General features: G+C 41.7%; 89 pseudogenes; all 89 read right to left on the minus strand.

Annotated features, from left to right (window-relative positions):
• Positions 1-12: 12 nt before the first annotated feature.
• Positions 13-131, minus strand: LOC142707659 (5S ribosomal RNA; annotated as a pseudogene).
• A 252-nt stretch (positions 132-383) lies between these two features.
• On the minus strand, positions 384-502 carry LOC142681136 (5S ribosomal RNA; annotated as a pseudogene).
• A 67-nt stretch (positions 503-569) lies between these two features.
• On the minus strand, positions 570-688 carry LOC142737911 (5S ribosomal RNA; annotated as a pseudogene).
• Positions 689-755: 67 nt separating this feature from the next.
• Positions 756-874, minus strand: LOC142737912 (5S ribosomal RNA; annotated as a pseudogene).
• A 67-nt stretch (positions 875-941) lies between these two features.
• LOC142736708 (5S ribosomal RNA) lies at positions 942-1,060 on the minus strand (annotated as a pseudogene).
• Positions 1,061-1,127: 67 nt separating this feature from the next.
• On the minus strand, positions 1,128-1,246 carry LOC142733212 (5S ribosomal RNA; annotated as a pseudogene).
• Positions 1,247-1,313: 67 nt separating this feature from the next.
• LOC142707780 (5S ribosomal RNA) lies at positions 1,314-1,432 on the minus strand (annotated as a pseudogene).
• Positions 1,433-1,499: 67 nt separating this feature from the next.
• LOC142735812 (5S ribosomal RNA) lies at positions 1,500-1,618 on the minus strand (annotated as a pseudogene).
• A 67-nt stretch (positions 1,619-1,685) lies between these two features.
• On the minus strand, positions 1,686-1,804 carry LOC142707901 (5S ribosomal RNA; annotated as a pseudogene).
• Positions 1,805-1,871: 67 nt separating this feature from the next.
• On the minus strand, positions 1,872-1,990 carry LOC142669272 (5S ribosomal RNA; annotated as a pseudogene).
• A 67-nt stretch (positions 1,991-2,057) lies between these two features.
• Positions 2,058-2,176, minus strand: LOC142688570 (5S ribosomal RNA; annotated as a pseudogene).
• A 67-nt stretch (positions 2,177-2,243) lies between these two features.
• On the minus strand, positions 2,244-2,362 carry LOC142685229 (5S ribosomal RNA; annotated as a pseudogene).
• A 67-nt stretch (positions 2,363-2,429) lies between these two features.
• On the minus strand, positions 2,430-2,548 carry LOC142727503 (5S ribosomal RNA; annotated as a pseudogene).
• Positions 2,549-2,615: 67 nt separating this feature from the next.
• Positions 2,616-2,734, minus strand: LOC142684175 (5S ribosomal RNA; annotated as a pseudogene).
• A 206-nt stretch (positions 2,735-2,940) lies between these two features.
• LOC142703895 (5S ribosomal RNA) lies at positions 2,941-3,059 on the minus strand (annotated as a pseudogene).
• Positions 3,060-3,312: 253 nt separating this feature from the next.
• Positions 3,313-3,431, minus strand: LOC142737492 (5S ribosomal RNA; annotated as a pseudogene).
• A 441-nt stretch (positions 3,432-3,872) lies between these two features.
• On the minus strand, positions 3,873-3,991 carry LOC142706406 (5S ribosomal RNA; annotated as a pseudogene).
• A 67-nt stretch (positions 3,992-4,058) lies between these two features.
• Positions 4,059-4,177, minus strand: LOC142686897 (5S ribosomal RNA; annotated as a pseudogene).
• A 67-nt stretch (positions 4,178-4,244) lies between these two features.
• Positions 4,245-4,363, minus strand: LOC142738466 (5S ribosomal RNA; annotated as a pseudogene).
• A 67-nt stretch (positions 4,364-4,430) lies between these two features.
• LOC142738272 (5S ribosomal RNA) lies at positions 4,431-4,549 on the minus strand (annotated as a pseudogene).
• A 67-nt stretch (positions 4,550-4,616) lies between these two features.
• On the minus strand, positions 4,617-4,735 carry LOC142727525 (5S ribosomal RNA; annotated as a pseudogene).
• Positions 4,736-4,988: 253 nt separating this feature from the next.
• On the minus strand, positions 4,989-5,107 carry LOC142693103 (5S ribosomal RNA; annotated as a pseudogene).
• Positions 5,108-5,360: 253 nt separating this feature from the next.
• LOC142695037 (5S ribosomal RNA) lies at positions 5,361-5,479 on the minus strand (annotated as a pseudogene).
• A 67-nt stretch (positions 5,480-5,546) lies between these two features.
• Positions 5,547-5,665, minus strand: LOC142708023 (5S ribosomal RNA; annotated as a pseudogene).
• A 253-nt stretch (positions 5,666-5,918) lies between these two features.
• LOC142729178 (5S ribosomal RNA) lies at positions 5,919-6,037 on the minus strand (annotated as a pseudogene).
• A 67-nt stretch (positions 6,038-6,104) lies between these two features.
• LOC142667264 (5S ribosomal RNA) lies at positions 6,105-6,223 on the minus strand (annotated as a pseudogene).
• A 67-nt stretch (positions 6,224-6,290) lies between these two features.
• Positions 6,291-6,409, minus strand: LOC142737793 (5S ribosomal RNA; annotated as a pseudogene).
• A 67-nt stretch (positions 6,410-6,476) lies between these two features.
• On the minus strand, positions 6,477-6,595 carry LOC142675610 (5S ribosomal RNA; annotated as a pseudogene).
• A 252-nt stretch (positions 6,596-6,847) lies between these two features.
• LOC142736469 (5S ribosomal RNA) lies at positions 6,848-6,966 on the minus strand (annotated as a pseudogene).
• Positions 6,967-7,405: 439 nt separating this feature from the next.
• LOC142727536 (5S ribosomal RNA) lies at positions 7,406-7,524 on the minus strand (annotated as a pseudogene).
• Positions 7,525-7,591: 67 nt separating this feature from the next.
• On the minus strand, positions 7,592-7,710 carry LOC142738187 (5S ribosomal RNA; annotated as a pseudogene).
• Positions 7,711-7,777: 67 nt separating this feature from the next.
• LOC142678421 (5S ribosomal RNA) lies at positions 7,778-7,896 on the minus strand (annotated as a pseudogene).
• A 67-nt stretch (positions 7,897-7,963) lies between these two features.
• On the minus strand, positions 7,964-8,082 carry LOC142736471 (5S ribosomal RNA; annotated as a pseudogene).
• Positions 8,083-8,149: 67 nt separating this feature from the next.
• LOC142668124 (5S ribosomal RNA) lies at positions 8,150-8,268 on the minus strand (annotated as a pseudogene).
• A 67-nt stretch (positions 8,269-8,335) lies between these two features.
• LOC142736627 (5S ribosomal RNA) lies at positions 8,336-8,454 on the minus strand (annotated as a pseudogene).
• A 67-nt stretch (positions 8,455-8,521) lies between these two features.
• On the minus strand, positions 8,522-8,640 carry LOC142736809 (5S ribosomal RNA; annotated as a pseudogene).
• Positions 8,641-8,707: 67 nt separating this feature from the next.
• Positions 8,708-8,826, minus strand: LOC142737883 (5S ribosomal RNA; annotated as a pseudogene).
• Positions 8,827-8,893: 67 nt separating this feature from the next.
• LOC142676218 (5S ribosomal RNA) lies at positions 8,894-9,012 on the minus strand (annotated as a pseudogene).
• Positions 9,013-9,079: 67 nt separating this feature from the next.
• On the minus strand, positions 9,080-9,198 carry LOC142706672 (5S ribosomal RNA; annotated as a pseudogene).
• A 254-nt stretch (positions 9,199-9,452) lies between these two features.
• On the minus strand, positions 9,453-9,571 carry LOC142708144 (5S ribosomal RNA; annotated as a pseudogene).
• A 67-nt stretch (positions 9,572-9,638) lies between these two features.
• On the minus strand, positions 9,639-9,757 carry LOC142736158 (5S ribosomal RNA; annotated as a pseudogene).
• A 253-nt stretch (positions 9,758-10,010) lies between these two features.
• On the minus strand, positions 10,011-10,129 carry LOC142736524 (5S ribosomal RNA; annotated as a pseudogene).
• A 67-nt stretch (positions 10,130-10,196) lies between these two features.
• On the minus strand, positions 10,197-10,315 carry LOC142736911 (5S ribosomal RNA; annotated as a pseudogene).
• Positions 10,316-10,568: 253 nt separating this feature from the next.
• Positions 10,569-10,687, minus strand: LOC142729774 (5S ribosomal RNA; annotated as a pseudogene).
• A 67-nt stretch (positions 10,688-10,754) lies between these two features.
• Positions 10,755-10,873, minus strand: LOC142737307 (5S ribosomal RNA; annotated as a pseudogene).
• Positions 10,874-11,686: 813 nt separating this feature from the next.
• On the minus strand, positions 11,687-11,805 carry LOC142737186 (5S ribosomal RNA; annotated as a pseudogene).
• A 67-nt stretch (positions 11,806-11,872) lies between these two features.
• On the minus strand, positions 11,873-11,991 carry LOC142737308 (5S ribosomal RNA; annotated as a pseudogene).
• A 67-nt stretch (positions 11,992-12,058) lies between these two features.
• LOC142715743 (5S ribosomal RNA) lies at positions 12,059-12,177 on the minus strand (annotated as a pseudogene).
• Positions 12,178-12,244: 67 nt separating this feature from the next.
• LOC142737720 (5S ribosomal RNA) lies at positions 12,245-12,363 on the minus strand (annotated as a pseudogene).
• Positions 12,364-12,430: 67 nt separating this feature from the next.
• On the minus strand, positions 12,431-12,549 carry LOC142735332 (5S ribosomal RNA; annotated as a pseudogene).
• A 67-nt stretch (positions 12,550-12,616) lies between these two features.
• On the minus strand, positions 12,617-12,735 carry LOC142735696 (5S ribosomal RNA; annotated as a pseudogene).
• A 67-nt stretch (positions 12,736-12,802) lies between these two features.
• Positions 12,803-12,921, minus strand: LOC142735697 (5S ribosomal RNA; annotated as a pseudogene).
• Positions 12,922-12,988: 67 nt separating this feature from the next.
• LOC142727547 (5S ribosomal RNA) lies at positions 12,989-13,107 on the minus strand (annotated as a pseudogene).
• A 67-nt stretch (positions 13,108-13,174) lies between these two features.
• LOC142684754 (5S ribosomal RNA) lies at positions 13,175-13,293 on the minus strand (annotated as a pseudogene).
• A 67-nt stretch (positions 13,294-13,360) lies between these two features.
• On the minus strand, positions 13,361-13,479 carry LOC142710383 (5S ribosomal RNA; annotated as a pseudogene).
• A 67-nt stretch (positions 13,480-13,546) lies between these two features.
• Positions 13,547-13,665, minus strand: LOC142707890 (5S ribosomal RNA; annotated as a pseudogene).
• Positions 13,666-13,732: 67 nt separating this feature from the next.
• Positions 13,733-13,851, minus strand: LOC142684732 (5S ribosomal RNA; annotated as a pseudogene).
• Positions 13,852-13,918: 67 nt separating this feature from the next.
• On the minus strand, positions 13,919-14,037 carry LOC142738243 (5S ribosomal RNA; annotated as a pseudogene).
• A 67-nt stretch (positions 14,038-14,104) lies between these two features.
• On the minus strand, positions 14,105-14,223 carry LOC142667153 (5S ribosomal RNA; annotated as a pseudogene).
• Positions 14,224-14,290: 67 nt separating this feature from the next.
• On the minus strand, positions 14,291-14,409 carry LOC142707857 (5S ribosomal RNA; annotated as a pseudogene).
• A 5,525-nt stretch (positions 14,410-19,934) lies between these two features.
• On the minus strand, positions 19,935-20,053 carry LOC142727558 (5S ribosomal RNA; annotated as a pseudogene).
• A 67-nt stretch (positions 20,054-20,120) lies between these two features.
• LOC142694552 (5S ribosomal RNA) lies at positions 20,121-20,239 on the minus strand (annotated as a pseudogene).
• A 67-nt stretch (positions 20,240-20,306) lies between these two features.
• On the minus strand, positions 20,307-20,425 carry LOC142738228 (5S ribosomal RNA; annotated as a pseudogene).
• A 67-nt stretch (positions 20,426-20,492) lies between these two features.
• On the minus strand, positions 20,493-20,611 carry LOC142693235 (5S ribosomal RNA; annotated as a pseudogene).
• Positions 20,612-20,678: 67 nt separating this feature from the next.
• LOC142727569 (5S ribosomal RNA) lies at positions 20,679-20,797 on the minus strand (annotated as a pseudogene).
• A 67-nt stretch (positions 20,798-20,864) lies between these two features.
• LOC142736628 (5S ribosomal RNA) lies at positions 20,865-20,983 on the minus strand (annotated as a pseudogene).
• Positions 20,984-21,049: 66 nt separating this feature from the next.
• LOC142689172 (5S ribosomal RNA) lies at positions 21,050-21,168 on the minus strand (annotated as a pseudogene).
• Positions 21,169-21,618: 450 nt separating this feature from the next.
• On the minus strand, positions 21,619-21,737 carry LOC142736284 (5S ribosomal RNA; annotated as a pseudogene).
• Positions 21,738-21,804: 67 nt separating this feature from the next.
• On the minus strand, positions 21,805-21,923 carry LOC142676707 (5S ribosomal RNA; annotated as a pseudogene).
• Positions 21,924-21,990: 67 nt separating this feature from the next.
• Positions 21,991-22,109, minus strand: LOC142736900 (5S ribosomal RNA; annotated as a pseudogene).
• Positions 22,110-22,176: 67 nt separating this feature from the next.
• LOC142735658 (5S ribosomal RNA) lies at positions 22,177-22,295 on the minus strand (annotated as a pseudogene).
• Positions 22,296-22,362: 67 nt separating this feature from the next.
• Positions 22,363-22,481, minus strand: LOC142707497 (5S ribosomal RNA; annotated as a pseudogene).
• A 253-nt stretch (positions 22,482-22,734) lies between these two features.
• On the minus strand, positions 22,735-22,853 carry LOC142675245 (5S ribosomal RNA; annotated as a pseudogene).
• A 67-nt stretch (positions 22,854-22,920) lies between these two features.
• Positions 22,921-23,039, minus strand: LOC142725085 (5S ribosomal RNA; annotated as a pseudogene).
• A 67-nt stretch (positions 23,040-23,106) lies between these two features.
• Positions 23,107-23,225, minus strand: LOC142736630 (5S ribosomal RNA; annotated as a pseudogene).
• Positions 23,226-23,478: 253 nt separating this feature from the next.
• LOC142735885 (5S ribosomal RNA) lies at positions 23,479-23,597 on the minus strand (annotated as a pseudogene).
• Positions 23,598-23,664: 67 nt separating this feature from the next.
• LOC142684252 (5S ribosomal RNA) lies at positions 23,665-23,783 on the minus strand (annotated as a pseudogene).
• Positions 23,784-23,850: 67 nt separating this feature from the next.
• Positions 23,851-23,969, minus strand: LOC142736713 (5S ribosomal RNA; annotated as a pseudogene).
• A 445-nt stretch (positions 23,970-24,414) lies between these two features.
• Positions 24,415-24,533, minus strand: LOC142681860 (5S ribosomal RNA; annotated as a pseudogene).
• A 67-nt stretch (positions 24,534-24,600) lies between these two features.
• LOC142666747 (5S ribosomal RNA) lies at positions 24,601-24,719 on the minus strand (annotated as a pseudogene).
• Positions 24,720-24,786: 67 nt separating this feature from the next.
• Positions 24,787-24,905, minus strand: LOC142683320 (5S ribosomal RNA; annotated as a pseudogene).
• A 67-nt stretch (positions 24,906-24,972) lies between these two features.
• Positions 24,973-25,091, minus strand: LOC142727580 (5S ribosomal RNA; annotated as a pseudogene).
• Positions 25,092-25,344: 253 nt separating this feature from the next.
• LOC142708265 (5S ribosomal RNA) lies at positions 25,345-25,463 on the minus strand (annotated as a pseudogene).
• Positions 25,464-25,530: 67 nt separating this feature from the next.
• Positions 25,531-25,649, minus strand: LOC142738404 (5S ribosomal RNA; annotated as a pseudogene).
• A 67-nt stretch (positions 25,650-25,716) lies between these two features.
• Positions 25,717-25,835, minus strand: LOC142679353 (5S ribosomal RNA; annotated as a pseudogene).
• A 67-nt stretch (positions 25,836-25,902) lies between these two features.
• Positions 25,903-26,021, minus strand: LOC142724543 (5S ribosomal RNA; annotated as a pseudogene).
• A 253-nt stretch (positions 26,022-26,274) lies between these two features.
• LOC142736125 (5S ribosomal RNA) lies at positions 26,275-26,393 on the minus strand (annotated as a pseudogene).
• A 67-nt stretch (positions 26,394-26,460) lies between these two features.
• On the minus strand, positions 26,461-26,579 carry LOC142708387 (5S ribosomal RNA; annotated as a pseudogene).
• Positions 26,580-26,646: 67 nt separating this feature from the next.
• Positions 26,647-26,765, minus strand: LOC142673693 (5S ribosomal RNA; annotated as a pseudogene).
• Positions 26,766-26,769: the final 4 nt, after the last annotated feature.

Genomic DNA, 26,769 nt, shown 5'->3' on the forward strand with positions numbered 1-26,769 from the left:
GACTTAATAAAAAGTCAACCGCACCACGGATTCCCAGACAGTCTCCCACACTGGTACTAGCGAGGCCTTAAGCTGTGTAACTTCTGCGATCTGACGAGAGCAGGCACATTCAGCTTAGAATGGCCATTGACATTAAATGCTTTAATCCATAGTCCTTTTTAATCGATTGTGAAACAAAATCTAAACGACATAATAAAAAGTCAACGTACCATGGATTCCCAGACAGTCTCCCACACTGGTACTAGCGAGGCCTAAAGCTGTGTAACTTCTGCGATCTGACGAGAGCAGGCACATTCAGCTTAGAATGGCCATTTACATTAAATCCTTTAATCCATAGTCCTATTTAATCTATTGTGAAACAAAATCTAAACGACATAATAAAAAGTCAACCGCACCACGGATTCCCAGACAGTCTCCCACACTGGTACTAGCGAGGCGTTAAGCTGTGTAACTTCTGCGATCTAACGAGAGCAGGCACATTCAGCTTAGAATGGCCATTGACATTAAATGCTTTAATCCATAGTCCTTTTTAATCGATTGTGAAACAAAATCTAAACGACATAATAAAAAGTCAACCGCACCACGGATTCCCAGACAGTCTCCCACACTGGTACTAGCGAGGCCTTAAGCTGTGTATCTTCTGCGATCTGACGAGAGCAGGCACATTCAGCTTAGAATGGCCATTAACATTAAAAGCCTTAATCCATAGTCCTTTTTAATCGATTGTGAAACAAAATCTAAACGACATAATAAAAAGTCAACCGCACCACGGATTCCCAGACAGTCTCCCACACTGGTACTAGCGAGGCCTTAAGCTGTGTATCTTCTGCGATCTGACGAGAGCAGGCACATTCAGCTTAGAATGGCCATTAACATTAAAAGCCTTAATCCATAGTCCTATTTAATCTATTGTGAAACAAAATCTAAACAACATAATAAAAAGTCAACCGCACCACGGATTCCCAGACAGTCTCCCACACTGGTACTAGCGAGGCCTTAAGCTGTGTAACTTCTGCGTTCTGACCAGAGCAGGCACATTCAGCTTAGAATGGCCATTGACGTTAAATGCTTTAATCCATAGTCCTATTTAATCTATTATGAAACAAAATCTAAACGACATAATAAAAAGTCAACCACACCACGGATTCCCAGACAGTCTCCCACACTGGTACTAGCGAGGCCTTAAGCTGTGTAACTTCTGCGATCTGACGAGAGCAGGCACATTCAGCTTAGAATGGCCATTGACATTAAATACTTTAATCCATAGTACTTTTTAATCTATTATGAAACAAAATCTAAACGACATAATAAAAAGTCAACCGCACCACGGATTCCCAGACAGTCTCCCACACTGGTACTAGCGAGGCCTTAAGCTGTGTAACTTCTGCGATCTGACGAGAGCAGGCACATTCAGCTTAGAATGGCCATTGACATTAAATACTTTAATCCATAGTCCTTTTTAATCGATTGTGAAACAAAATCTAAACGACATAATAAAAAGTCAACCGCACCACTGATTCCCAGACAGTCTCCCACACTGGTACTAGCGAGGCCTTAAGCTGTGTAACTTCTGCGATCTGACGAGAGCAGGCACATTCAGCTTAGAATGGCCATTGACGTTAAATGCTTTAATCCATAGTCCTATTTAATCTATTGTGAAACAAAATCTAAACGACTTAATAAAAAGTCAACCGCACCACGGATTCCCAGACAGTCTCCCACACTGGTACTAGCGAGGCCTTAAGCTGTGTAACTTCTGCGATCTGACGAGAGCAGGCACATTCAGCTTAGAATGGCCATTGACATTAAATGCTTTAATCCATAGTCCTTTTTAATCGATTGTGAAACAAAATCTAAACGACATAATAAAAAGTCAACCGCACCATGGATTCCCAGACAGTCTCCCACACTGGTACTAGCGAGGCCTTAAGCTGTGTAACTTCTGCGATCCGACGAGAGCAGGCACATTCAGCTTAGAATGGCCATTGACATTAAATGCTTTAATCCATAGTCCTTTTTAATCGATTGTGAAACAAAATCTAAACGACATAATAAAAAGTCAACCGCACTACGGATTCCCAGACAGTCTCCCACACTGGTACTAGCGAGGCCTTAAGCTGTGTAACTTCTGCGTTCTGACCAGAGCAGGCACATTCAGCTTAGAATGGCCATTGACGTTAAATGCTTTAATCCATAGTCCTATTTAATCTATTGTGAAACAAAATCTAAACGACATAATAAAAAGTCAACCGCACCACGGATTCCCAGACAGTCTCCCACACTGGTACTAGCGAGGCGTTAAGCTGTGTAACTTCTGCGATCTGACGAGAGCAGGCACATTCAGCTTAGAATGGCCATCGACATTAAAAGCTTTAATCCATAGTACTTTTTAATCGATTGTGAAACAAAATCTAAACGACATAATAAAAAGTCAACCGCACCACGGATTCCCAGACAGTCTCCCACACTGGTACTAGCGAGGCCTTAAGCTGTGTAACTTCTGCGATCTGACGAGAGCAGGGACATTCAGCTTAGAATGGCCATTGACATTAAATGCTTTATTCCATAGTCCTTTTTAATCGATTGTGAAACAAAATCTAAACGACATAATAAAAATTCAACCGCACCACGGATTCCCAGACAGTCTCCCACCCTGGTACTAGCGAGGACTTAAGCTGTGTAACGTCTGCGATCTGACGAGAGCAGGCACATTCAGCTTAGAATGGCCATTGACATTAAATTCTTTAATAAAAAGTCAACCGCACCACGGATTCCCAGACAGTCTCTCACACTCGTACTAGCGAGGCCTTAAAGTGTTATATATCTGTGATTTGACGAGAAAAGGCACATTATAGCTTAGAATGGCTATTAACTTTTAAAGCTTTAGTCTATTTTTATTTTTAATCGATTGTGAAACAAAATCTAAACGACATAATAAAAAGGCAACCGCACCACAGATTCCCAGACAGTCTCCCACACCGGTACTAGCGAGGCATTAAGCTGTGTAACTTCTGCGATCTGACGAGAGCAGGCACATTCAGCTTAGAATGGCCATTGACATTAGATGCTTTAATCCATAGTCCTTTTTAATAGATTGTGAAACAAAATCTAAACGACATAATAAAAAGTGAACCGCACCACGGATTCCCAGCCAGTCTCCCACACCGGTACTAGCAAGGGTTTAAGCTGTGTAACTTCTGCGATCTGACGAGAGCAGGCACATTCATCTTAGAATAGCCATTGACGTTAAATGCTTTAATCCATAGTCCTATTTAATCTATTGTGAAACAAAATCTAAACGACATAATAAAAAGTCAACCGCACCACGGATTCCCAGAAAGTCCCCCACACTGGTACTAGCGAGGCCTTAAGCTGTGTAACTTCTGCGATCTGACGAGAGCAGGCACATTCAGCTTAGAATGGCCATTGACGTTAAAAGCGTTAATCCATAGTCCTATTTAATCTATTGTGAAACAAAATCTAGACGACCTAATAAAAAGTCAACCGCACCACGGATTCCCAGAGAGTCTCTCACACTCGTACTAGCGAGGCCTTAAAGTGTTATATATCTGCGATTTGACGAGAAAAGGCACATTTAAGCTTAGAATGGCTATTAACTTTTAAAGCTTTAGTCTATTTTTATTTTTAATCGATTGTGAAACAAATTCTAAACAACATAATAAAAAGTCAACAGCACCACGGATTCCCAGACAGTCTCCCACACCGGTACTAGCGAGGTGTTAAAGTGTTATTCATCTGCGATTTGACGAGAAAAGGCACATTGCAGCTAAGAATGGCCATTAACTTTTAAAGCTTTAGTCTATTATTATTTTTAATCGATTGTGAAACTAATTTTAAGCAACATAATAAAAAGTAAACCGCAACACCGATTCCCAGACAGTCTCCCACACTGGTACTAGCGAGGGCTTAAGCTGTGTAACTTCTGCGATCTGATGAGAGCAGGCACATTCAGCTTAGAATGGCCATTTACCTTAAATGCTTTAATCCATAGTCCTTTTTAATCGATTGTGAAACAAAATCTAAACGACATAATAAAAAGTCAACCGCACCACGGATTCCCAGACAATCTCCCACACTGGTACTAGCGAGGCCTTAAGCTGTGTAACTTCTGCGATCTGACTAGAGCAGGCACATTCAGCTTAGAATGGCCATTGACATTAAATGCTTTAATCCATAGTCCTTTTTAATCGATTGTGAAACAAAATCTAAACGACATAATAAAAAGTCAACCGCACCACGGATTCCCAGACAGTCTCCCATACTGGTACTAGCGAGGCCATAAGCTGTGTAACTTCTGCGATCTGACGAGAGCAGGGACATTCAGCTTAGAATGGCCATCGACATTAAATGCTTTAATCCATAGTCCTTTTTAATCGATTGTGAAACAAAATCTAAACGACATAATAAAAATTCAACCGCACCACGGATTCCCAGACAGTCTCCCACACTGGTACTAGCGAGGCCTTAAGCTGTGTAACTTCTGCGATCTGACGAGAGCAGGCACATTCAGCTTAGAATGGCCATTAACGTTAAATGCTTTAATCGATAGTCCTATTTAATCTATTGTGAGACAAAATCTAAACGACATAATAAAAAGTCAACCGCACCACGGATTCCCAGACAGTCTCCCACACTGGTACTAGCGAGGCCTTAAGCTGTGTAACTTCTGCGATCTGACGAGAGCAGGGACATTCAGCTTAGAATGGCCATTGACATTAAATGCTTTAATCCATAGTCCTTTTTAATCGATTGTGAAACAAAATCTAAACGACATAATAACAATTCAACTGCACCACGGATTCCCAGACAGTCTCCCACACTGGGACTAGCAAAACCTTAAGCTGTGTAACTTCTGCGTTCTGACGAGAGCAGGCACATTCAGCTTAGAATGGCCATTGACATTAAATGCTTTAATCCATAGTCCTATTTAATCTATTGTGAAACAAAATCTAAACGACATAATAAAAATTCAACCGCACCACGGATTCCCAGACAGTCTCCCACACTGGTACTAGCGAGGCCTTAAGCTGTGTAACTTCTGCGATCTGACGAGAGCAGGCACATTCAGCTTAGAATCGACGTTGACGTTAAATGCTTTAATCGATAGTCCTATTTAATCTATTGTGAAACAAAATCTAAACGACATAATAAAAAGGCAGCCGCTCCACGGATTCCCAGACAGTCTCCCACACTGGTACTAGCGAGGCCTTAAGCTGTGTACCTTCTGCGATCTGACGAGAGGAGGGATATTCAGCTTAGAATGGCCATCGACATTAAATGCCTTAATCCATAGTCCTTTTTAATCAATTGTGAAACAAAATCTAAACGACATAATAACAATTCAACCGCACCACGGATTCCCAGACCGTCTCCCACACTGGTACTAGCGAGGCCTTAATCTGTGTAACTTCTGCGTTCTGACGAGAGCAGGCACATTCAGCTTAGAATGGCTATTGACGTTAAATGCTTTAATCCATAGTCCTATTTAATCTATTGTGAAACAAAATCTAAACGACATAATAAAAAGTCAACCGCACCACGGATTCCCAGACAGTCTCCCACACTGGTACTAGCGAGGCCTTAAGCTGTGTAACTTCTGCGATCTGACGAGAGCAGGCACATTCAGCTTAGAATGGCCATTGACCTTAAATGCTTTAATCCATAGTCCTTTTTAATCGATTGTGAAACAATATCTAAACGACATAATAAAAAGTCAACCGCACCACGGATTCCCAGACAGTCTACCACACTGGTTCTAGCGAGGCCTTAAGCTGTGTAACTTCTGCGATCTGACGAGAGCAGGCACATTCAGCTTAGAATGGCCATTGAACTTAAATGCTTTAATCCATAGTCCTTTTTAATCGATTGTGAAACAAAATCTAAACGACATAATAAAAAGTCAACTGCACCACGGATTCCCAGACAGTCTCCCACACTGGTACTAGCGAGGCCTTAAGCTGTGTAACTTCTGCGATCTGACGAGAGCAGGGACATTCAGCTTAGAATGGCCATTGACTTTAAATGCTTTAATCCATAGTCCTTTTTAATCGAATGTGAAACAAAATCTAAACAACATAATAACAATTCAACCGCACCACGGATTCCCAGACAGTCTCCCACACTGGTACTAGCGAGGCCTTAAGCTGTGTAACTTCTGCATTCTGACGAGAGCAGGCACATTCAGCTTAGAATGGCCATTGACAGTAAATGCTTTAATCCATAGTCCTATTTAATCTATTGTGAAACAAAATCTAAACGACATAATAAAAAGTCAACCGCACCACGGATTCCCAGACAGTCTCCCACACTGGTACTAGCGAGGCCTTAAGCTGTGTAACTTCTACGATCTGACGAGAGCAGGGACATTCAGCTTAGAATGGCCATTGACATTAAATGCTTTAATCCATAGTCCTTTTTAATCGATTGTGAAACAAAATCTAAACGACATAATAAAAAGTCAACCGCACCACGGATTCCCAGACAGTCTCCCACACTGGTACTAGCGAGGCCTTAAGCTGTGTAACTTCTGCGATCTGACGAGAGCTGGGACATTCAGCTTAGAATGGCCATTAACATTAAATGCTTTAATCCATAGTCCTTTTTAATCGATTGTGAAACAAAATCTAAACGACATAATAAAAATTCAACCGCACCTAGGATTCCCAGACAGTCTCACACACTGGTACTAGCGAGGCCTTAAGCTGTGTAACTTCTGCGATCTGACGAGAAAGGCACATTCAGCTTAGAATGGCCATTGACATTAAATGCTTTAATCCATAGTCCTTTTTAATCGATTGTGAAACAAAATCTAAACGACATAATAAAAAGTCAACCGCACCACGGATTCCCAGACAGTCTCCCACACTGGTACTAGCGAGGCCTTAAGCTGTGTAACTTCTGCAATCTGACGAGAGCAGGCACATTCAGCTTAGAATGGCCATTGACATTAAATGCTTTAATCCATAGTCCTTTTTAATTGATTGTGAAACAAAATCTAAACGACATAATAAAAAGTCAACCGAACCACGGATTCCCAGACAGTCTCCCACACTGGTACTAGCGAAGCCTTAAGCTGTGTAACTTCTGCAATCTGACGAGAGCAGGGACATTCAGCTTAGAATGGCCATTGACATTAAATGCTTTAATCCATAGTCCTTTTTAATCGATTGTGAAACAAAATCTAAACGACATAATAAAAATTCAACCGCAACACGGATTCCCAGACAGTCTCCCACACTGGTACTAGCGAGGCCTTAAGCTGTGTAACTTCTGCGATCTGACGAGAGTAGGCACATTCAGCTTAGAATGGCCATTGACGTTAAATGCTTTAATCGATAGTCCTATTTAATCTATTGTGAAACAAAATCTAAACGACATAATAAAAAGTCAACCGCACCACGGATTCCCAGACAGTCTCCCACACTGGTACTAGCGAGGCCTTAAGCTGTGTAACTTCTGCGATCTGACGAGAGCAGGGACATTCAGCTTAGAATGGCCATTGACATTAAATGCTTTAATCCATAGTCCTTTTTAATCGATTGTGAAACAAAATCTAAACGACATAATAAAAAGTCAACCGCACCACGGATTCCCAGACAGTCTCCCACACTGGTACTAGCGAGGCCTTAAGCTGTGTAACTTCTGCGATCTGACGAGAGCTGGGACATTCAGCTTAGAATGGCCATTGACATTAAATGCTTTAATCCATAGTCCTTTTTAATCGATTGTGAAACAAAATCTAAACGACATAATAAAAATTCAACCGCACCACGGATTCCCAGACAGTCTCCCACACTGGTACTAGCGAGGCCTTAAGCTGTGTAACTTCTGCAATCTGACGAGAGCAGGCACATTCAGCTTAGAATGGCCATTGACATTAAATGCTTTAATCCATAGTCCTTTTTAATCGATTGTGAAACAAAATCTAAACGACATAATAAAAAGTCAACCGCACCACGGATTCCCAGACAGTCTCCCACACTGGTACTAGCGAGGCCTTAAGCTGTGTAACTTCTGCAATCTGACGAGAGCAGGCACATTCAGCTTAGAATGGCCATTGACATTAAATGCTTTAATCCATAGTCCTTTTTAATTGATTGTGAAACAAAATCTAAACGACATAATAAAAAGTCAACCGAACCACGGATTCCCAGACAGTCTCCCACACTGGTACTAGCGAGGCCTTAAGCTGTGTAACTTCTGCGATCTGACGAGAGCAGGGACATTCAGCTTAGAATGGCCATTGACATTAAATGCTTTAATCCATAGTCCTTTTTAATCGATTGTGAAACAAAATCTAAACGACATAATAAAAATTCAACCGCACCACGGATTCCCAGACAGTCTCCCACACTGGTACTAGCGAGGCCTTAAGCTGTGTAACTTCTGCGATCTGACGAGAGCAGGCACATTCAGCTTAGAATGGCCATTGACGTTAAATGCTTTAATCCATAGTCCTATTTAATCTATTGTGAAACAAAATCTAAACGACATAATAAAAAGTCAACCGCACCACGGATTCCCAGACAGTCTCCCACACTGGTACTAGCGAGGCCTTAAGCTGTGTAACTTCTGAGATCTGACGAGAGCAGGCACATTCAGCTTAGAATGGCCATTGACATTAAATGCTTTAATCCATAGTCCTTTTTAATCGATTGTGAAACAAAATCTAAACGACATAATAAAAAGTCAACCGCACCACGGATTCCCAGACAGTCTCCCACACTGGTACTAGCGAGGCCTTAAGCTGTGTAACTTCTGCGATCTGACGAGAGCAGGCACATTCAGCTTAGAATGGCCAATAACATTCAATGCTTTAATCCATAGTCCTTTTTAATCGATTGTGAAAGAAAATCTAAACGACATAATAAAAAATCAACCGCACCACGGATTCCCAGACAGTCTCCCACACTGGTACTAGCGAGGCCTTAAGCTGTGTAACTTCTGCAATCTGACGAGAGCAGGGACATTCAGCTTAGAATGGCCATTGACATTAAATGCTTTAATCCATAGTCCTTTTTAATCGATTGTGAAACAAAATCGAAACGACATAATAAAAAGTCAACCGCACCAAGGATTCCCAGACAGTCTCCCACACTGGTACTAGCAAGGCCTTAAGCTTTGTAACTTCTGCAATCTGACGAGAGCAGGCACATTCAGCTTAGAATGGCCATTGACATTAAAAGCCTTAATCCATAGTCCTATTTAATCTATTGTGAAACAAAATCTAAACAACATAATAAAAAGTAAAACCGCACCACGGATTCCCAGACAGTCTCCCACACTGGTACTAGCGAGGCCTTAAGCTGTGTAACTTCTGCGATCTGACAAGAGCAGGCACATTCAGCTTAGAATGGCCATTGACGTTAAATGCTTTAATCCATAGTCCTATTTAATCTATTGTGAAACAAAATCTAAACGACATAATAAAAAGTCAACCGCACCACGGATTCCCAGACAGTCTCCCACACTGGTACTAGCGAGGCCTTAAGCTGTGTAACTTCTGCGATCTGACGAGAGCAGGCACATTCAGCTTAGAATGGCCATTGACATTAAAGGCTTTAATCCATAGTCCTTTTTAATCGATTGTGAAACAAAATCTAAACGACATAATAAAAAGTCAACCGCACCACGGATTCCCAGACAGTCTCCCACACTGGTACTAGCGAGGCCTTAAGCTGTGTAACTTCCGCGATCTGACGAGAGCAGGGACATTCAGCTTAGAATGGCCATTGACATTAAATGCTTTAATCCATAGTCCTATTTAATCTATTGTGAAACAAAATCTAAACGACATAATAAAAAGTCAACCGCACCACGGATTCCCAGACAGTCTCCCACACTGGTACTAGCGAGGCGTTAAGCTGTGTAACTTCTGCGATCTAACGAGAGAAGGCACATTCAGCTTAGAATGGCCATTGACATTAAAAGCTTTAATCCATAGTCCTTTTTAATCGATTGTGAAACAAAATCTAAACGACATAATAAAAAGTCAACCGCACCACGAATTCCCAGACAGTCTCCCACACTGGTACTAGCGAGGCCTTAAGCTGTGTAACTTCTGCGATCTGACGAGAGCAGGCACATTCAGCTTAGAATGGCCATTGACATTAAAAGCCTTAATCCATAGTCCTATTTAATCGATTGTGAAACAAAATCTAAACGACATAATAAAAGGTCAACAGCACCACGGATTCCCCGACAGTCTCCCACACTGGTACTAGCGAGGCCTTAAGCTGTGTAACTTCTGCGATCTGACGAGAGCAGGGACATTCAGCTTAGAATGGCCATTGACATTAAATGCTTTAATCCATAGTCATTTTTAATCGATTGTGAAACAAAATCTAAAAGACATAATAAAAAGTCAACCGCACCACGGATTCCCAGACAGTCTCCCACACTGGTACTAGCGAGGCGTTAAGCTGCGTAACTTCTGCGATCTAACGAGAGAAGGCACATTCAGCTTAGAATGGCCATTGACATTAAATGCTTTAATCCATAGTCCTTTTTAATCGATTGTGAAACAAAATCTAAACGACATAATAAAAAGTCAACTGCACCACGAATTCCCAGACAGTCTCCCACACTGGTACTAGCAAGGCCTTAAGCTGTGTAACTTCTGCGATCTGACGAGAGCAGGCACATTCAGCTTAGAATGGCCATTGACATTAAAAGCCTTAATCCATAGTCCTTTTTAATCGATTGTGAAACAAAATCTAAACAACATAATAAAAAGTCAACCGCACCATGGATTCCCAGACAGTCTCCCACACTGGTACTAGCGAGGCCTTAAGCTGTGTAACTTCTGCGATCTGACGAGAGCAGGCACATTCAGCTTAGAATGGCCATTGACATTAAATGCTTTAATCCATAGTCCTTTTTAATCGATTGTGAAACAAAATCTAAACGACATAATAAAAAGTCAACCGCACCACGGATTCCCAGACAGTCTCCCACACTAGTACTAGCGAAGGCCTTAAGCTGTGTGACTTCTGCGATTTGACGAGAGCAGGCACATTCAGTTTAGAATGGCCATTGACATTAAAAGCCTTAATCCATAGTCCTATTTAATCTATTGTGAAACAAAATCTAAACAACATAATAAAAAGTCAACCGCACCACGGATTCCCAGACAGTCTCCCACACTGGTACTAGCGAGGCCTTAAGCTGTGTAACTTCTAGCGATCTGACGAGAGCAGGGACATTCAGCTTAGAATGGCCATTCACAGTAAATGTTTTAATCCATAGTCCTTTTTAATCGATTGTGAAACAAAATCTAAACGACATAATAACAATTCAACCGCACCACGGATTCCCAGACAGTCTCACACACTGGTACTAGCAAGGCCTTATGCTGTGTAACTTCTGCGTTCTGACGAGAGCAGGCACATTCAGCTTAGAATGGCCATTGACAGTAAATGCTTTAATCCATAGTCCTATTTAATCTATTGTGAAACAAAATCTAAACGACATAATAAAAAGTCAACCGCACCATGGATTCCAAGACAGTCTCCCACACTGGTACTAGCGAGGCGTTAAGCTGTGTAACTTCTGCGATCTAACGAGAGAAGGTACATTCAGCTTAGAATGGCCATTCACATTAAATGCTTTAATCCATAGTCCTTTTTAATCGATTGTGAAACAAAATCTAAACGACATAATAAAAAGTCAACTGCACCACGAATTCCCAGACAGTCTCCCACACTGGTACTAGCGAGGCCTTAAGCTGTGTAACTTCTGCGATCTGACGAGAGCAGGCACATTCAGCTTAGAATGGCCATTGACATTAAAAGCCTTAATCCATAGTCCTTTTTAATCGATTGTGAAACAAAATCTAAACAACATAATAAAAAGTCAACCGCACCATGGATTCCCAGACAGTCTCCCACACTGGTACTAGCGAGGCCTTAAGCTGTGTAACTTCTGCGATCTGACGAGAGCAGGCACATTCAGCTTAGAATGGCCATTGACATTAAATGCTTTAATCCATAGTCCTTTTTAATCGATTGTGAAACAAAATCTAAACGACATAATAAAAAGTCAACCGCACCACGGATTCCCAGACAGTCTCCCACACTGGTACTAGCGAGGCCTTAAGCTGTGTAACTTCTGCGATCTGACGAGAGCAGGAACATTCAGCTTAGAATGGCCATTGACATTAAAAGCCTTAATCCATAGTCCTATTTAATCTATTTTGAAACAAAATCTAAACAACATAATAAAAAGTCAACCGCACCACGGATTCCCAGACAGTCTCCCACACTGGTACTAGCGAGGCCTTAAGCTGTGTAACTTCTGCGATCTGACGAGAGCAGGGACATTCAGTTTAGAATGGCCATTGACATTAAATGCTTTAATCCATAGTCCTTTTTAATCGATTGTGAAACAAAATCTAAACGACATAATAAAAATTCAACCGCACCACGGATTCCCAGACAGTCTCCCACACTGGTACTAGCGAGGCCTTAAGCTGTGTAACTTCTGCGTTCTGACGAGAGCAGGCACATTCAGCTTAGAATGGCCATTGACGTTAAATGCTTTAATCCATAGTCCTATTTAATCTATTGTGAAACAAAATCTAAACGACATAATAAAAAGTCAACCGCACCACGGATTCCCAGACAGTCTCCCACACTGGTACTAGCGAGGCCTTAAGCTGTGTAACTTCTGCGATCTGACGAGAGCAGGCACATTCAGCTTAGAATGGCCATTGAACTTAAATGCTTTAATCCATAGTCCTTTTTAATCGATTGTGAAACAAAATCTAAACGACATAATAAAAAGTCAACCGCACCATGGATTCCCAGACAGTCTCCCACACTGGTACTAGCGAGGCCTTAAGCTGCGTAACTTCTGCGATCTGACGAGAGCAGGCACATTCAGCTTAGAATGGCCATTGACATTAAATGCTTTAATCCATAGTCCTTTTTAATCGATTGTGAAACAAAATCTAAACGACAAAATAAAAAGTCAACCGCACCACGGATTCCCAGACAGTCTCCCACACTGGTACTAGCGAGGCCTTAAGCTGTGTAACTTCTGCGATCTGACGAGAGCAGGGACATTCAGCTTAGAATGGCCATTGACATTAAATGCTTTAATCCATAGTCCTTTTTAATCGATTGTGAAACAAAATCTAAACGACATAATAAAAATTCAACCGCACCACGGATTCCCAGACAGTCTCCCACACTGGTACTAGCGAGGCCTTAAGCTGTGTAACTTCTGCGTTCTGACGAGAGTAGGCACATTCAGCTTAGAATGGCCATTGACAGTAAATGCTTTAATCCATAGTCCTTTTTAATCGATTGTGAAACAAAATCTAAACGACATAATAAAAATTCAACCGCAACACGGATTCCCAGACAGTCTCCCACACTGGTACTAGCGAGGCCTTTAGCTGTGTAACTTCTGCGATCTGACGAGAGCAGGCACATTCAGCTTAGAATGGCCATTGACGTTAAATGCTTTAATCGATAGTCCTATTTAATCTATTGTGAAACAAAATCTAAACGACATAATAAAAATTCAACCGCACCACGGACTCCCAGACAGTCTCCCACACTGGTACTAGCGAGGCCTTAAGCTGTGTAACTTCTGCGTTCTGACGAGAGCAGGCACATTGAGCTTGGAATGGCCATTGACGTTAAATGCTTTAATCCATAGTCCTATTTAATCTATTGTGAAACAAAATCTAAACGACATAATAAAAATTCAACCGCACCACGGATTCCCAGACAGTCTCCCACACTGGTACTAGCGAGGCCTTAAGCTGTGTAACTTCTGCGATCTGACAAGAGCAGGCACATTCAGCTTAGAATGGCCATTGACATTAAATGCTTTAATCCATAGTCCTTTTTAATCGATTGTGAAACAAAATCTAAACGACATAATAAAAAGTCAACCGCACCACGGATTCCCAGACAGTCTCCCACACTGGTACTAGCGAGGCCTTAAGCTGTGTAACTTCTGCGATCTGACGAGAGCAGGGACATTCAGCTTAGAATGGCCTTTGACATTAAATGCTTTAATCCATAGTCCTTTTTAATCGATTGTGAAACAAAATCTAAACGACATAATAAAAATTCAACCGCACCACGGATTCCCAGACAGTCTCCCACACTGGTACTAGCGAAGCCTTAAGCTGTGTAACTTCTGCGATCTGACGAGAGCAGGCACATTCAGCTTAGAATGGCCATTGACGTTAAATGCTTTAATCCATAGTCCTATTTAATCTATTGTGAAACAAAATCTAAACGACATAATAAAAAGGCAACCGCACCACGGATTCCCAGACAGTCTCCCACACTGGTACTAGTGAGGCCTTAAGCTGTGTTACTTCTGAGATCTGACGAGAGCAGGGACATTCAGCTTAGAATGGCCATTGACATTAAATGCTTTAACCCCTTAAGGACGCAGCCTAGTTTTGGCCTTAAGGCTCAGAGCCCATTTTTCAAATCTGACATATTTCACTTTATGTGGTAATAACGTCGGAATGCTTAAACCTACCCAAGCGATTCTGAGATTGTTTTCTCGTGACACATTGGGCTTCATGTTCGTGGTAAAATTTGGTCGATATATTCAGTGTTTATTGGTGAAAAATTGCAAAATGTAGAGAAAATTTTGAAAAAATTGCATTTTTCTGAATTTAAATGCATCTGCTTGTAAAACAGACGGTTATACCACCCAAAATAGTTACTAGTTCACATTTCCCATATGTCTACTTTAGATTGGCATCGTTTTTTGAACATTTTTTTATTTTTCTTGGACGTTACAAGGCTTAGAACATAAACAGCAATTTCTCATATTTTTAAGAAAATTTCAAAAGCCTTTTTTTTAAGGTACCTCTTGAGTTCTGAAGTGGCTTTGTGGGGCCTATGTATTAGAAACCCTGATAAAACACCCCATTTTAAAAACTAGACCCCTCAAAGTATTCAAAACAGCAGTTAGAAAGTTTTTTAACCCTTCAGGCATTTCACAGGAATTAAAGCAAAGTGGAGGTGAAATTTGCAAATTTCATTTTTCTTGCTGAATTTCAATTTTATTCATTTTTTTTTTCTGTAACACAGAAGGTTTTACCAGAGAAACACTACTAAATATGTATTCTCCAGATTCTGCAGTTTTTAGAAATGTCCCACATGTGGCCCTACTGCGCTCGTGGACTAAAACACAAGCCCTAGAAGCAAAGAAGCACCTAGTGCATTTTGAGGCCCCTTTTTTATTAGAATATATTTTAGGCAGCATGCCAGGTTTGAAGAGGTGTTGAGGTGTCAAAACAGTAGGAATCCCCCAATAGTGACCCCATTTTGGAAACTACACCCCTCAAGGAATTCATTTAGGGTTGTTGTTACCATTTTGACCGCACAGTTTTTTCACAGCACGTATTTGAATTGGGCTCTGAAATGAAAAAAATGTCATTTTTTCCAATAAAATGTCATTTGTGATCAAAATTTCTTATTTTCACAAGGAACAAAATACCCCATTTTGTTGCCCAATTTGTCCTTAGTGTGGCAATACCCCATTTGTGGTGATAAACTGCCGTTTGGGCCCATGGGAGGGCTCAGAAGGAAAGGAGCGCTATATGTTTGTTGGAGTCCAGATTTTGTTGGATTGGTTTTCGGGTGCCATGTCGCATTTGCAGAGCCTCAGAGGTATCAAAGCAATGGAAACCCACCAAAAGTGACCCCATTTTGGAAACTACACCCCTCAAGGAATTCATTTATGGTTGTTGTTAGCATTTTGACCACACAGTTTTTTCACAGCATCTATTTCAATTGGGCTGTGACATTAAAAAAATGACATTTTTTCCAATAAGATGTAATTTTTTACCAAAATTTCTTATTTTCACAGGGAACAAAATACTCAATTTTGTTGCCCAATTTCTCCTGAGTGCATCAATACCCCATTTGTGGCAATAAACTGCCGTTTGGGCCCATGGGAGGCCTCAGAAGGGAAGGAGCGCTGTGTGTTCTTTGGAGTACAGATTTTGCTGGTTTGGTTTTCGGGTGCCATGTCGCATTTGCAGAGCCCCAGAGGTATCAAAGCAATGGAAACCCACCAGAAGTGACCCCATTTTGGAAACTACACCCCTCAAGGAATTCATTTATGGGTAATGTGACCATTTAGACTCCATAGTTTCTTCACAGAACTAATTTGAATTGGGCTGGGAATTAAAAAAATATATATTTTTTCCAATAATATGTCATTTTAGCTCAAAAATTCTTATTTTCACAAGAAATAAAATACTCCATTCTGTTGCCCAATTTGTCCTGAGTGCGGCAATACCCCATTTGTGGTGATAAACTGCCGTTTGGGCCCATGGGAGGGCTCAGAAGGAAAGGAGCGCTGTGTGTTCTTTGGAGTCCAGATTTTGCTGGATTGGTTTTCGGGTGCCATGTCGCATTTGCAGAGCCCCAGAGGTATCAAAGCAATAGAAACCAACCACAAATGACCCCATTTTGGAAACTACACCCCTCAAGGACTTCATTTATGGGTGTTGTGACCATTTTGACCCCATAGTTTTTTCACAGAACTTATTTGAATTGGGCTGGGAATGAAAACAAAATTATTTTTTTCAAATAATATGTAGTTTTGGCTGAAAATTTCTTATTTTCACAAGAAACAAAATACCCCATTCTGTTGCGCAATTTGTTCTGAGGGCCGCAATACCCCATTTGTTGTGATAAACTGCCATTTGGGCCCATGGGAGGGCTCAGAAGGAAAGGACCACCATTTGGCCTACTGGGGATTTTCTAGTGCGAAGTCATGTATGAAGAAGCCCCTGAGGTACCAGAACAGTTGAAACCCCCAAGAAGTGACCCCGTTTTAAAAACTACACCCTTAAGGCATTCATCTACATGTGTAGTGAGCATTTTGACCGGAGACCTACACCCCATAAACTGTAATGTGGGTTCTCCCGGGTATGGCAATACCCTACATGTGGCTGTTATCAGCTGCCTGGACACACAGCAGGGATCAGAGGGGAAAGACGAGGGGGGATAAGCTGTGTGGAGTGCATCAGGGTAAGTAAAATTGGGGTAAATTATAAACCAAGGGATGTATGATAAATTTTAAAACACTTTCATACAGAGCTCTGGTTATTCGGGACACGTGTCACATTGATATATTGTGTCATCCCTTATCCCCCTCTTATAGCAGACTTTGCACCTCTTTTGACTTTTTCCCTTCTTGCCAGTTTGGGGAACTTCTCCTGGAAAGTGTTGCCCTGGTACGATGCGTGTGGGCTCGCTTCCAGAAGTACTGGGTGCCCCCCCCCTTCTTGGTCCCTAAAGATTAGGTTCTTGATAATCACCTCTTGAAATTCCAGGAAAGTTCCCGTCTGGCCTGCACATCGACGTAGCATGTACGCATTGTACAATGCCATCTGTATGATGTGCCCGGCCAGCTTCTTATACCACACCGCATGGCGCTGTAGGGCTTCAGGGCTTGATCTTACAAGTCCATCCCTCCCATGTACCTATTGTAGTCCAGGATGCAGTCTGGTTTGGGGGTGGCCTTTCCTTCATATATCCTAAACCTGTAGGTATACCCTGATGCACTCTCACAGCTTATACATCTTCACGCCATACCTTGCCCTCTTACCCGGCAGGTACTCGCGGAATTGAACCCTCCCTTTAAAATGTACCAGGGACTCATCAATAGAAATACACTTCTCAGGGGTGTATGCTTGGGAAAACCGGGCACTGGAACGGTCTAATAGGGGTCTCCGTTTATACAAACGGTCAAAACTGGGGTCATCTCGGGGTGGGCACGGCTCATTATCAGTATAATGTAAGAAGCGAAGTATTGCCTCATTTATTTATTTTTTTAGGTTCCAGTTCAGTTCTGAAGTTGCTTTGAGGGGCCCATATATTAGAAACCCCTATCAAACACCCCATTTTAGAAACTAGACCCCTCAAAGTATCCACAACAGCATTTAGAAAGTTTATGAACCCTTTAGGTGTTTCACAGGAATTTAGAGCAAAGTAGAGGTGAAATTTACATTTTTTTTTTGGTAAGAAAATCCTCTTTATACCATTTTTTTTATAACACAAAATGATTTATCAGAGAAACGCAACTTAATACTTATTGCCCAGATTCTGCAGTTTTGAGAAATATCCCACATGTGGCCCTCGTGCGGTAATGGGCTGAAGCATCGGCCTCCGAAGCAAAGGAGCACCTAGTGGATTTTGAAGCATCTTTTTTATTAGGCACCATGTCCGGTTTGAAGAGGTCTTGTGGTGCCAAAACATTGGGAACCCCCCAAAAGTGACCCCAATTTGGAAACTAGACCCCTTGAGGAATCCATTGTAGTTTTCTTGGGGTGCATGCGGCTTTTTGATCAGTTTTTATTCTATTTTTAGGTGGCGTGGTGACTAAAAAACAGCAATTGTACGATTGTTTTTTTTTTCGTTTTTTTTTACAGCGTTCACCGTGCGCTATAAATGACATATTCACTTTATTCTGCAGGGCGATACGATTACGGCGATACCAGATGTTTATAGTTTTTTATGTCTTATGGCGTTTGCACAATAAAATACGTTTTGTAAACAATCATTCACTTTTTGTGTTACCTTATTCTAAGAGCCATAACGTTTTTATTTTTCAATCAATAAAGCCGTGCGAGGACTTATTTTTTGCGTAACGAACTGTAGTTTCGATCAGTACCATTTTTAGGTACATGCGACTTTTTGATCTCTTTTTATTCCATTTTTTGGGAGGTGAAGTGACCAAAGAATTGTGATTGTGGTTCGGTTTATTATTTTTTTTTTTTACGGCGTTCACCGTGCGGGATAAATAATGAAATAATTTTGTAGTTCAGGCCGTTACGGACGCGGTGATACCAATTATGTATAGTTTATTTGTTTGTTTATATATTTTTATTAATAATAAAGGACTGATAAGGGAAAAAGGGGGATTTTTACTTTTAATACTTTTAAATCTTTTATTTTCTTATTTTTACACAACTTTTTTTAACTTTTTTTTTACTTTATTACTTTGTCCCACTAGGGGACATGAGGGCAGGAGGCCCTGATCGCTATTCTAATACACTGCACTACATGCGTAGTGCAGTGTATTAGAACTGTCAGCTACTCACTGACAGCAAGCATAGTGGGTCCTGACGTTGTCAGGACCCACTAGGCTTCCGTCTATGGCATCGCCGGACGCCATTGTTTGGTGTCCGGTTGCCATAGTCACCATCGCCGGCCGCTATCGCGTAGCAGGCCGGCGATGGCAGCTTAACCCCTAAAAAGCCGCGATCTCTATAGAACGCGGCTTTTAAGGGGTTAATCAGCGGGGACACAGCGATCGGTCCCCGCTGTAGGAGCTGTGACAGCTGCTGAACAAGACAGCAGCGTCACAGCTCCTGTATGTGTCGGGAGGACGGCCGAAACGGCCGTTACTCCCGTGACGTACTATTACGTCATGGAGCGCGAACGATACAGCTGCCATGACGTAATAGTACGTCAAGGAGCGGGAAGGGGTTAATCCATAGTCCTTTTTAATCGATTGTGAAACAAAATCTAAACGACATAATAAAAATTCCACCGCACCACGGATTCCCAGACTGTCTCCCACACTGGTACTAGCAAGGCGTTAAGCTGAGTAACTTCTGCGATCTGACGAGAGCAGGCACATTCAGCTTAGAATGGCCATTGACATTAAATGCTTTAATCCATAGTCCTTTTTAATCGATTGTGAAACAAAATCTAAACGACATAATAAAAAGTCAACCGCACCAAGGATTCCCAGACAGTCTCCCACACTGGTACTAGCAAGGCCTTAAGCTTTGTAACTTCTGCAATCTGACGAGATCAGGCACATTCAGCTTAGAATGGCCATTGACATAAAAAGCCTTAATCCATAGTCCTATTTAATCTATTGTGAAACAAAATCTAAACAACATAATAAAAAGTCAACCGCACCACGGATTCCCAGACAGTCTCCCACACTGGTACTAGCGAGGCCTTAAGCTGTGTAACTTCTGCGATCTGACGAGAGCAGGGACATTCAGCTTAGAATGGCCATTGACATTAAATGCTTTAATCCATAGTCCTTTTTTATCGATTGTGAAACAAAATCTAAACGACATAATAAAAATTCAACCACACCACGGATTCCCAGACAGTCTCCCACACTGGTACTAGCGAGGCCTTAAGCTGTGTAACTTCAGCGATCTGACGAGAGCAGGCACATTCAGCTTAGAATGGCCATTGACGATAAATGCTTTAATCCATAGTCCTATTTAATCTATTGTGAAACAAAATCTAAACGACATAATAAAAAGTCAACCGCACCACGGATTCACAGACAGTCTCCCACACTGGTACTAGCGAGGCCTCAAGCTGTGTAACTTCTGCGATCTGACGAGAGCAGGCACGTTCAGCTTAGAATGGCCATTGACATTAAAACCCTTAATCCATAGTCCTATTTAATCTATTGTGAAACAAAATCTAAACAACATAATAAAAAGTCAACCACACCACGGATTCCCAGACAGTCTCCCACACTTGTACTAGCGAGGCCTTAAGCTGTGTAACTTCTGCGATCTGACGAGAGCAGACACATTCAGCTTAGAATGGCCATTGACATTAAATGCTTTAATCCATAGTCCTTTTTAATCGATTGTGAAACAAAATCTAAACGACATAATAAAAAGTCAACCGCACCACGGATTCCCAGACAGTCTCCCACACTGGTACTAGCGAGGCCTTAAGCTGTGTAACTTCTGCGATCTGACGAGAGCAGGGACATTCAGCTTAGAATGGCCATTGACATTAAATGCATTAATCCATAGTCCTTTTTAATCGATTGTGAAACAAAATCTAAACGACATAATAAAAATTCAACCGCACCACGGATTCCCAGACAGTCTCCCACACTGGTACTAGCGAGGCCTTAAGCTGTGTAACTTCTGCGATCTGACGAGAGCAGGCACATTCAGCTTAGAATGGCCATTGACGTTAAACGCTTTAATCCATAGTCCTATTTAATCTATTGTGAAACAAAATCTAAACGACATAATAAAAGTCAACCGCACCACGGATTCCCAGACAGTCTCCCACACTGGTACTAGTGAGGCGTTAAGCTGTGTAACTTCTGCGATCTAACGAGAGCAGGCACATTCAGCTTAGAATGGCCATTGACATTAAATGCTTTAATCCATAGTCCTTTTTAATCGATTGTGAAACAAAATCTAAACGACATAATAAAAAGTCAACCGCACCACGGATTCCCAGACAGTCTCCCACACTGGTACTAGCGAGGCCTTAACTGTGTAACTTCTGCGATCTGACGAGAGCAGGCACATTTCGCTTAGAATGGCCATTGACATTAAAAGCCTTAATCCATAGTCCTATTTAATCTATTGTGAAACAAAATCTAAACAACATAATAAATAGTCAACCGCACCACGGATTCCCAGACAGTCTCCCAGACAGTCTCCCACACTGGTACTAGCGAGGCCTTAAGCTGTGTAACTTCTGCGATCTGACGAGAGCAGGGACATTCAGCTTAGAATGGCCATTGACATTAAATGCTTTAATCCATAGTCCTTTTTAATCTATTGTGAAACAAAATCTAAACGACATAATAAAAATTCAACCGCACCACGGATTCCCAGACAGTCTCCCAAACTGGTACTAGCGAGGCCTTAAGCTGTGTAACTTCTGCGTTCTGACGAGAGCAGGCACATTCAGCTTAGAATGGCCATTGACGTTAAATGCTTTAATCCATAGTCCTATTTAATCTATTGTGAAACAAAATCTAAACGACATAATAAAAAGTCAACCGCACCACGGATTCCCAGACAGTCTCCCACACTGGTACTAGCGAGGCCTTAAGCTGTGTAACTTCTGCGATCTGCCGAGAGCAGGCACATTCAGCTTAGAATTGCCATTGACATTAACTGCTTTAATCCATAGTCCTTTTTAATCGATTGTGAAACAAAATCTAAACGACATAATAAAAAGTCAACCGCACCACGGATTCCCAGACAGTCTCCCACACTGGTACTAGTGAGGCCTTAAGCTGTGTAACTTCTGCGATCTGATGAGAGCAGGCACATTCAGCTTAGAATGGCCATTGACATTAAATGCTTTAATCCATAGTCCTTTTTAATCGATTGTGAAACAAAATCTAAACGACATAATAAAAAGGCAACCGCACCACGGATTCCCAGACAGTCTCCCACACTGGTACTAGCGAGGCCTTAAGCTGTGTAACTTCTGCGATCTGACGAGAGCAGGCACATTCAGCTTAGAATGGCCATTGACATTAAATGCTTTAATCCATAGTCCTTTTTAATCGATTGTGAAACAAAATCTAAACGACATAATAAAAAGTCAACCGCACCACGGATTCCCCGACAGTCTCCCACACTGGTACTAGCGAGGCCTTAAGCTGTGTAACTTCTGCGATCTGACGAGAGAAGGGACATTCAGCTTAGAATGGCCATTGACATTAAATGCTTTAATCCATAGTCCTATTTAATCTATTGTGAAACAAAATCTAAACGACATAATAAAAAGGCAACCGCACCACGGATTCCCAGACAGTCTCCCACACTGGTACTAGCGAGGCGTTAAGCTGTGTAACTTCTCCGATCTAACGAGAGAAGGCACATTCAGCTAAGAATGGCCATTGACATTAAATGCTTTAATCCATAGTCCTTTTTAATCTATTGTGAAACAAAATCTAAACGACATAATAAAAAGTCAACCGCACCACGAATTCCCAGACAGTCTCCCACACTGGTACTAGCGAGGCCTTAAGCTGTGTAACTTCTGCGATCTGACGAGAGGAGGCACATTCAGCTTAGAATGGCCATTGACATTAAAAGCCTTAATCCATAGTCCTATTTAATCGATTGTGAAACAAAATCTAAACGACATAATAAAAGGTCAACCGCACCACGGATTCCCAGACAGTCTCCCACACCGGTACTAGCGAGGCCTTAAGCTGTGTAACTTCTGCGATCTGACGAGAGCAGGGACATTCAGCTTAGAATGGCCATTGACATTAAATGCTTTAATCCATAGTCATTTTTAATCGATTGTGAAACAAAATCTAAACGACATAATAAAAATTCAACCGCACCACGGATTCCCAGACAGTCTCCCACACTGGTACTAGCGAGGCCTTAAGCTGTGTAACTTCTGCGATCTGACGAGAGCAGGCACATTCAGCTTAGAATGGCCATTGACGTTAAATTCTTTAATCCATAGTCCTATTTAATCTATTGTGAAACAAAATCTAAACGACATAATAAAAAGTCAACCGCACCACGGATTCCCAGACAGTCTACCACACTGGTACTAGCGAGGCGTTAAGCTGTGTAACTTCTGCGATCTAACGAGAGAAGGCACATTCAGCTTAGAATGGCCATTGACATTAAATGCTTTAATCCATAGTCCTTTTTAATCGATTGTGAAACAAAATCTAAACGACATAATAATAAGTCAACCGCACCACGAATTCCCAGACAGTCTCCCACACTGGTACTAGCGAGGCCTTAAGCTGTGTAACTTCTGCGATCTGACGAGAGCAGGCACATTCAGTTTAGAATGGCCATTGACATTAAAAGCCTTAATCCATAGTCCTATTTAATCTATTGTGAAACAAAATCTAAACAACATAATAAAAAGTCAACCGCACCACGGATTCCCAGACAGTTTCCCACACTGGTACTAGCGAGGCCTTAAGCTGTGTAACTTCTGCGATCTGACGAGAGCAGGGACATTCAGCCTAGAATAACCATTGACATTAAAGGCTTTAATCCATAGTCCTTTTTAATCGATTGTGAAACAAAATCTAAACGACATAATAAAAATTCAACCGCACCACGCATTCCCAGACAGTCTCCCACACTGGTACTAGCGAGGCCTTAAGCTGTGTAACTTCTGCGTTCTGACGAGAGCAGGCACATTCAGCTTAGAATGGCTATTGACGTTAAATGCTTTAATCCATAGTCCTATTTAATCTATTGTGAAACAAAATCTAAACGACATAATAAAAAGTCAACCGCACCACGGATTCCCAGACAGTCTCCCACACTGGTACTAGCGAGGGATTAAGCTGTGTAACTGTAACTTCTGCGATCTGACGAGAGCAGGCACATTCAGCTTAGAATGGCCATTGACGTTAAATGCTTTAATCCATAGTCCTATTTAATCTATTGTGAAACAAAATCTAAACGACATAATAAAAAGTCAACCGCACCCTGGATTCCCAGACAGTCTCCCACACTGGTACTAGCGAGGCGTTAAGCTGTGTAACTTCTGCGATCTAACGAGAGCAGGCACATTCAGCTTCGAATGGCCATTGACATTAAATGCTTTAATCCATAGTCCTTTTTAATCGATTGTGAAACAAAATCTAAACGACATAATAAAAAGTCAACGGCACCACGGATTCCCAGACAGTCTCCCACACTGGTACTAGCGAGGCCTTAAGCTGTGTAACTTCTGCGATCTGACGAGAGCAGGCACATTCAGCTTAGAATGGCCATTGACATTAAAAGCCTTAATCCATAGTCCTATTTAATCTATTGTGAAACAAAATCTAAACAACATAATAAAAAGTCAACCGCACCAGGGATTCCCAGACAGTCTCCCACACTGGTACTAGCGAGGCCTTAAGCTATGTAACTTCTGCGTTCTGACGAGAGCAGGCACATTCAGCTTAGAATGGCCATTGACGTTAAATGTTTTAATCCATAGTCCTATTTAATCTATTGTGAAACAAAATCTAAACGACATAATAAAAAGTCAACCGCACCACGGATTCCCAGACAGTCTCCCACACTGGTACTAGCAGGGCCTTAAGCTGTGTAACTTCTGCGATCGGACGAGAGCAGGCACATTCAGCTTACAATGGCCATTGACATTAAATGCTGTAATCCATAGTCCTTTTTAATCGATTGTGAAACAAAATCTAAACGACATAATAAAAAGTCAACCGCACCACGGATTCCCAGACAGTCTCCCACACTGGTACTAGCGAGGCCTTAAGCTGTGTAACTTCTGCGATCTGACGAGAGCAGGGACATTCAGCTTAGAATGGCCATTGACATTAAATGCTTTAATCCATAGTCCTTTTTAATCGATTGTGAAACAAAATCGAAACGACATAATAAAAATTCAACCGCTCCACGGATTCCCAGACAGTCTCCCACACTGGTACTAGCGAGGCCTTAAGCTGTGCAACTTCTGCGATCTGACGAGAGCAGGCACATTCAGCTTGGAATGGCCATTGACGTTAAATGCTTTAATCCATAGTCCTATTTAATCTATTGTGAAACAAAATCTAAACGACATAATAAAAAGTCAACCGCACCACGGATTCCCAGACAGTCTCCCACACTGGTACTAGCGAGGCCTTAAGCTGTGTAACTTCTGCGATCTGACGAGAGCAGGCACATTCAGCTTAGAATGGCCATTGACATTAAAAGCTTTAATCCATAGTCCTATTTAATCTATTGTGAAACAAAATCTAAACAACGTAATAAAAAGTCAACCGCACCACGGATTCCCAGACAGTCTCCCACACTGGTACTAGCAAGGCCTTAAGCTGTGTAACTTCTGCGTTCGGCCGAGAGCAGGCACATTCAGCTTAGAATGGCTATTGACGTTAAATGCTTTAATCCATAGTCCTATTTAATCTATTGTGAAACAAAATCTAAACGACATAATAAAAAGGAAACCGCACCACGGACTCCCAGACAGTCTCCCACACTGGTACTAGCGAGGCCTTAAGCTGTGTAACTTCTGCGATCTGACGAGAGCAGGCACATTCAGCTTAGAATGGCCATTGACATTAAATGCTTTAATCCATAGTCCTTTTTAATCGATTGTGAAACAAAATCTAAACGACATAATAAAAAGTCAACCGCACCACGGCTTCCCAGACAGTCTCCCACACTGGTACTAGCGAGGCCTTAAGCTGTGTAACTTCTGCGATCTGACGAGAGCAGGGACATTCAGCTTAGAATGGCCATTGACATTAAATGCTTTAATCCATAGTCCTTTTTAATCGATTGTGAAACAAAATCGAAACGACATAATAAAAATTCAACCGCTCCACGTATTCCCAGACAGTCTCCCACACTGGTATTAGCGAGGCCTTAAGCTGTGCAACTTCTGCGATCTGACGAGAGCAGGTACATTCAGCTTAGAATGGCCATTGACATTAAAGGCTTTAATCCATAGTCCTTTTTAATCGATTGTGAAACAAAATCTAAACGACATAATAAAAATTCAACCGCACCACGGATTCCCAGACAGTCTCCCACACTGGTACTAGTGAGGCCTTAAGCTGTGTAACTTCTGCGTTCGGACGAGAGCAGGCACATTCAGCTTAGAATGGCTATTGACGTTAAATGCTTTAATCCATAGTCCTATTTAATCTATTGTGAAACAAAATCTAAACGACATAATAAAAAGTCAACCGCACCACGGATTCCCAGACAGTCTCCCACACTGGTACTAGCGAGGCCTTAAGCTGTGTAACTTCTGCGATCTGACGAGAGCAGGCACATTCAGCTTAGAATGGCCATTGACATTAAATGCTTTAATCCATAGTCCTTTTTAATCGATTGTGAAACAAAATCTAAACGACATAATAAAAAGTCAACCGCACCACGGATTCCCAGACAGTCTCCCACACTGGTACTAGCGAGGCCTTAAGCTATGTAACTTCTGCGATCTGACGAGGGCAGGCACATTCAGCTTAGAATGGCCATTGACAGTA

Source organism: Rhinoderma darwinii, chromosome 1, assembly GCF_050947455.1.
Source record: "Rhinoderma darwinii isolate aRhiDar2 chromosome 1, aRhiDar2.hap1, whole genome shotgun sequence".
NCBI lineage: Eukaryota > Metazoa > Chordata > Amphibia > Anura > Rhinodermatidae > Rhinoderma > Rhinoderma darwinii.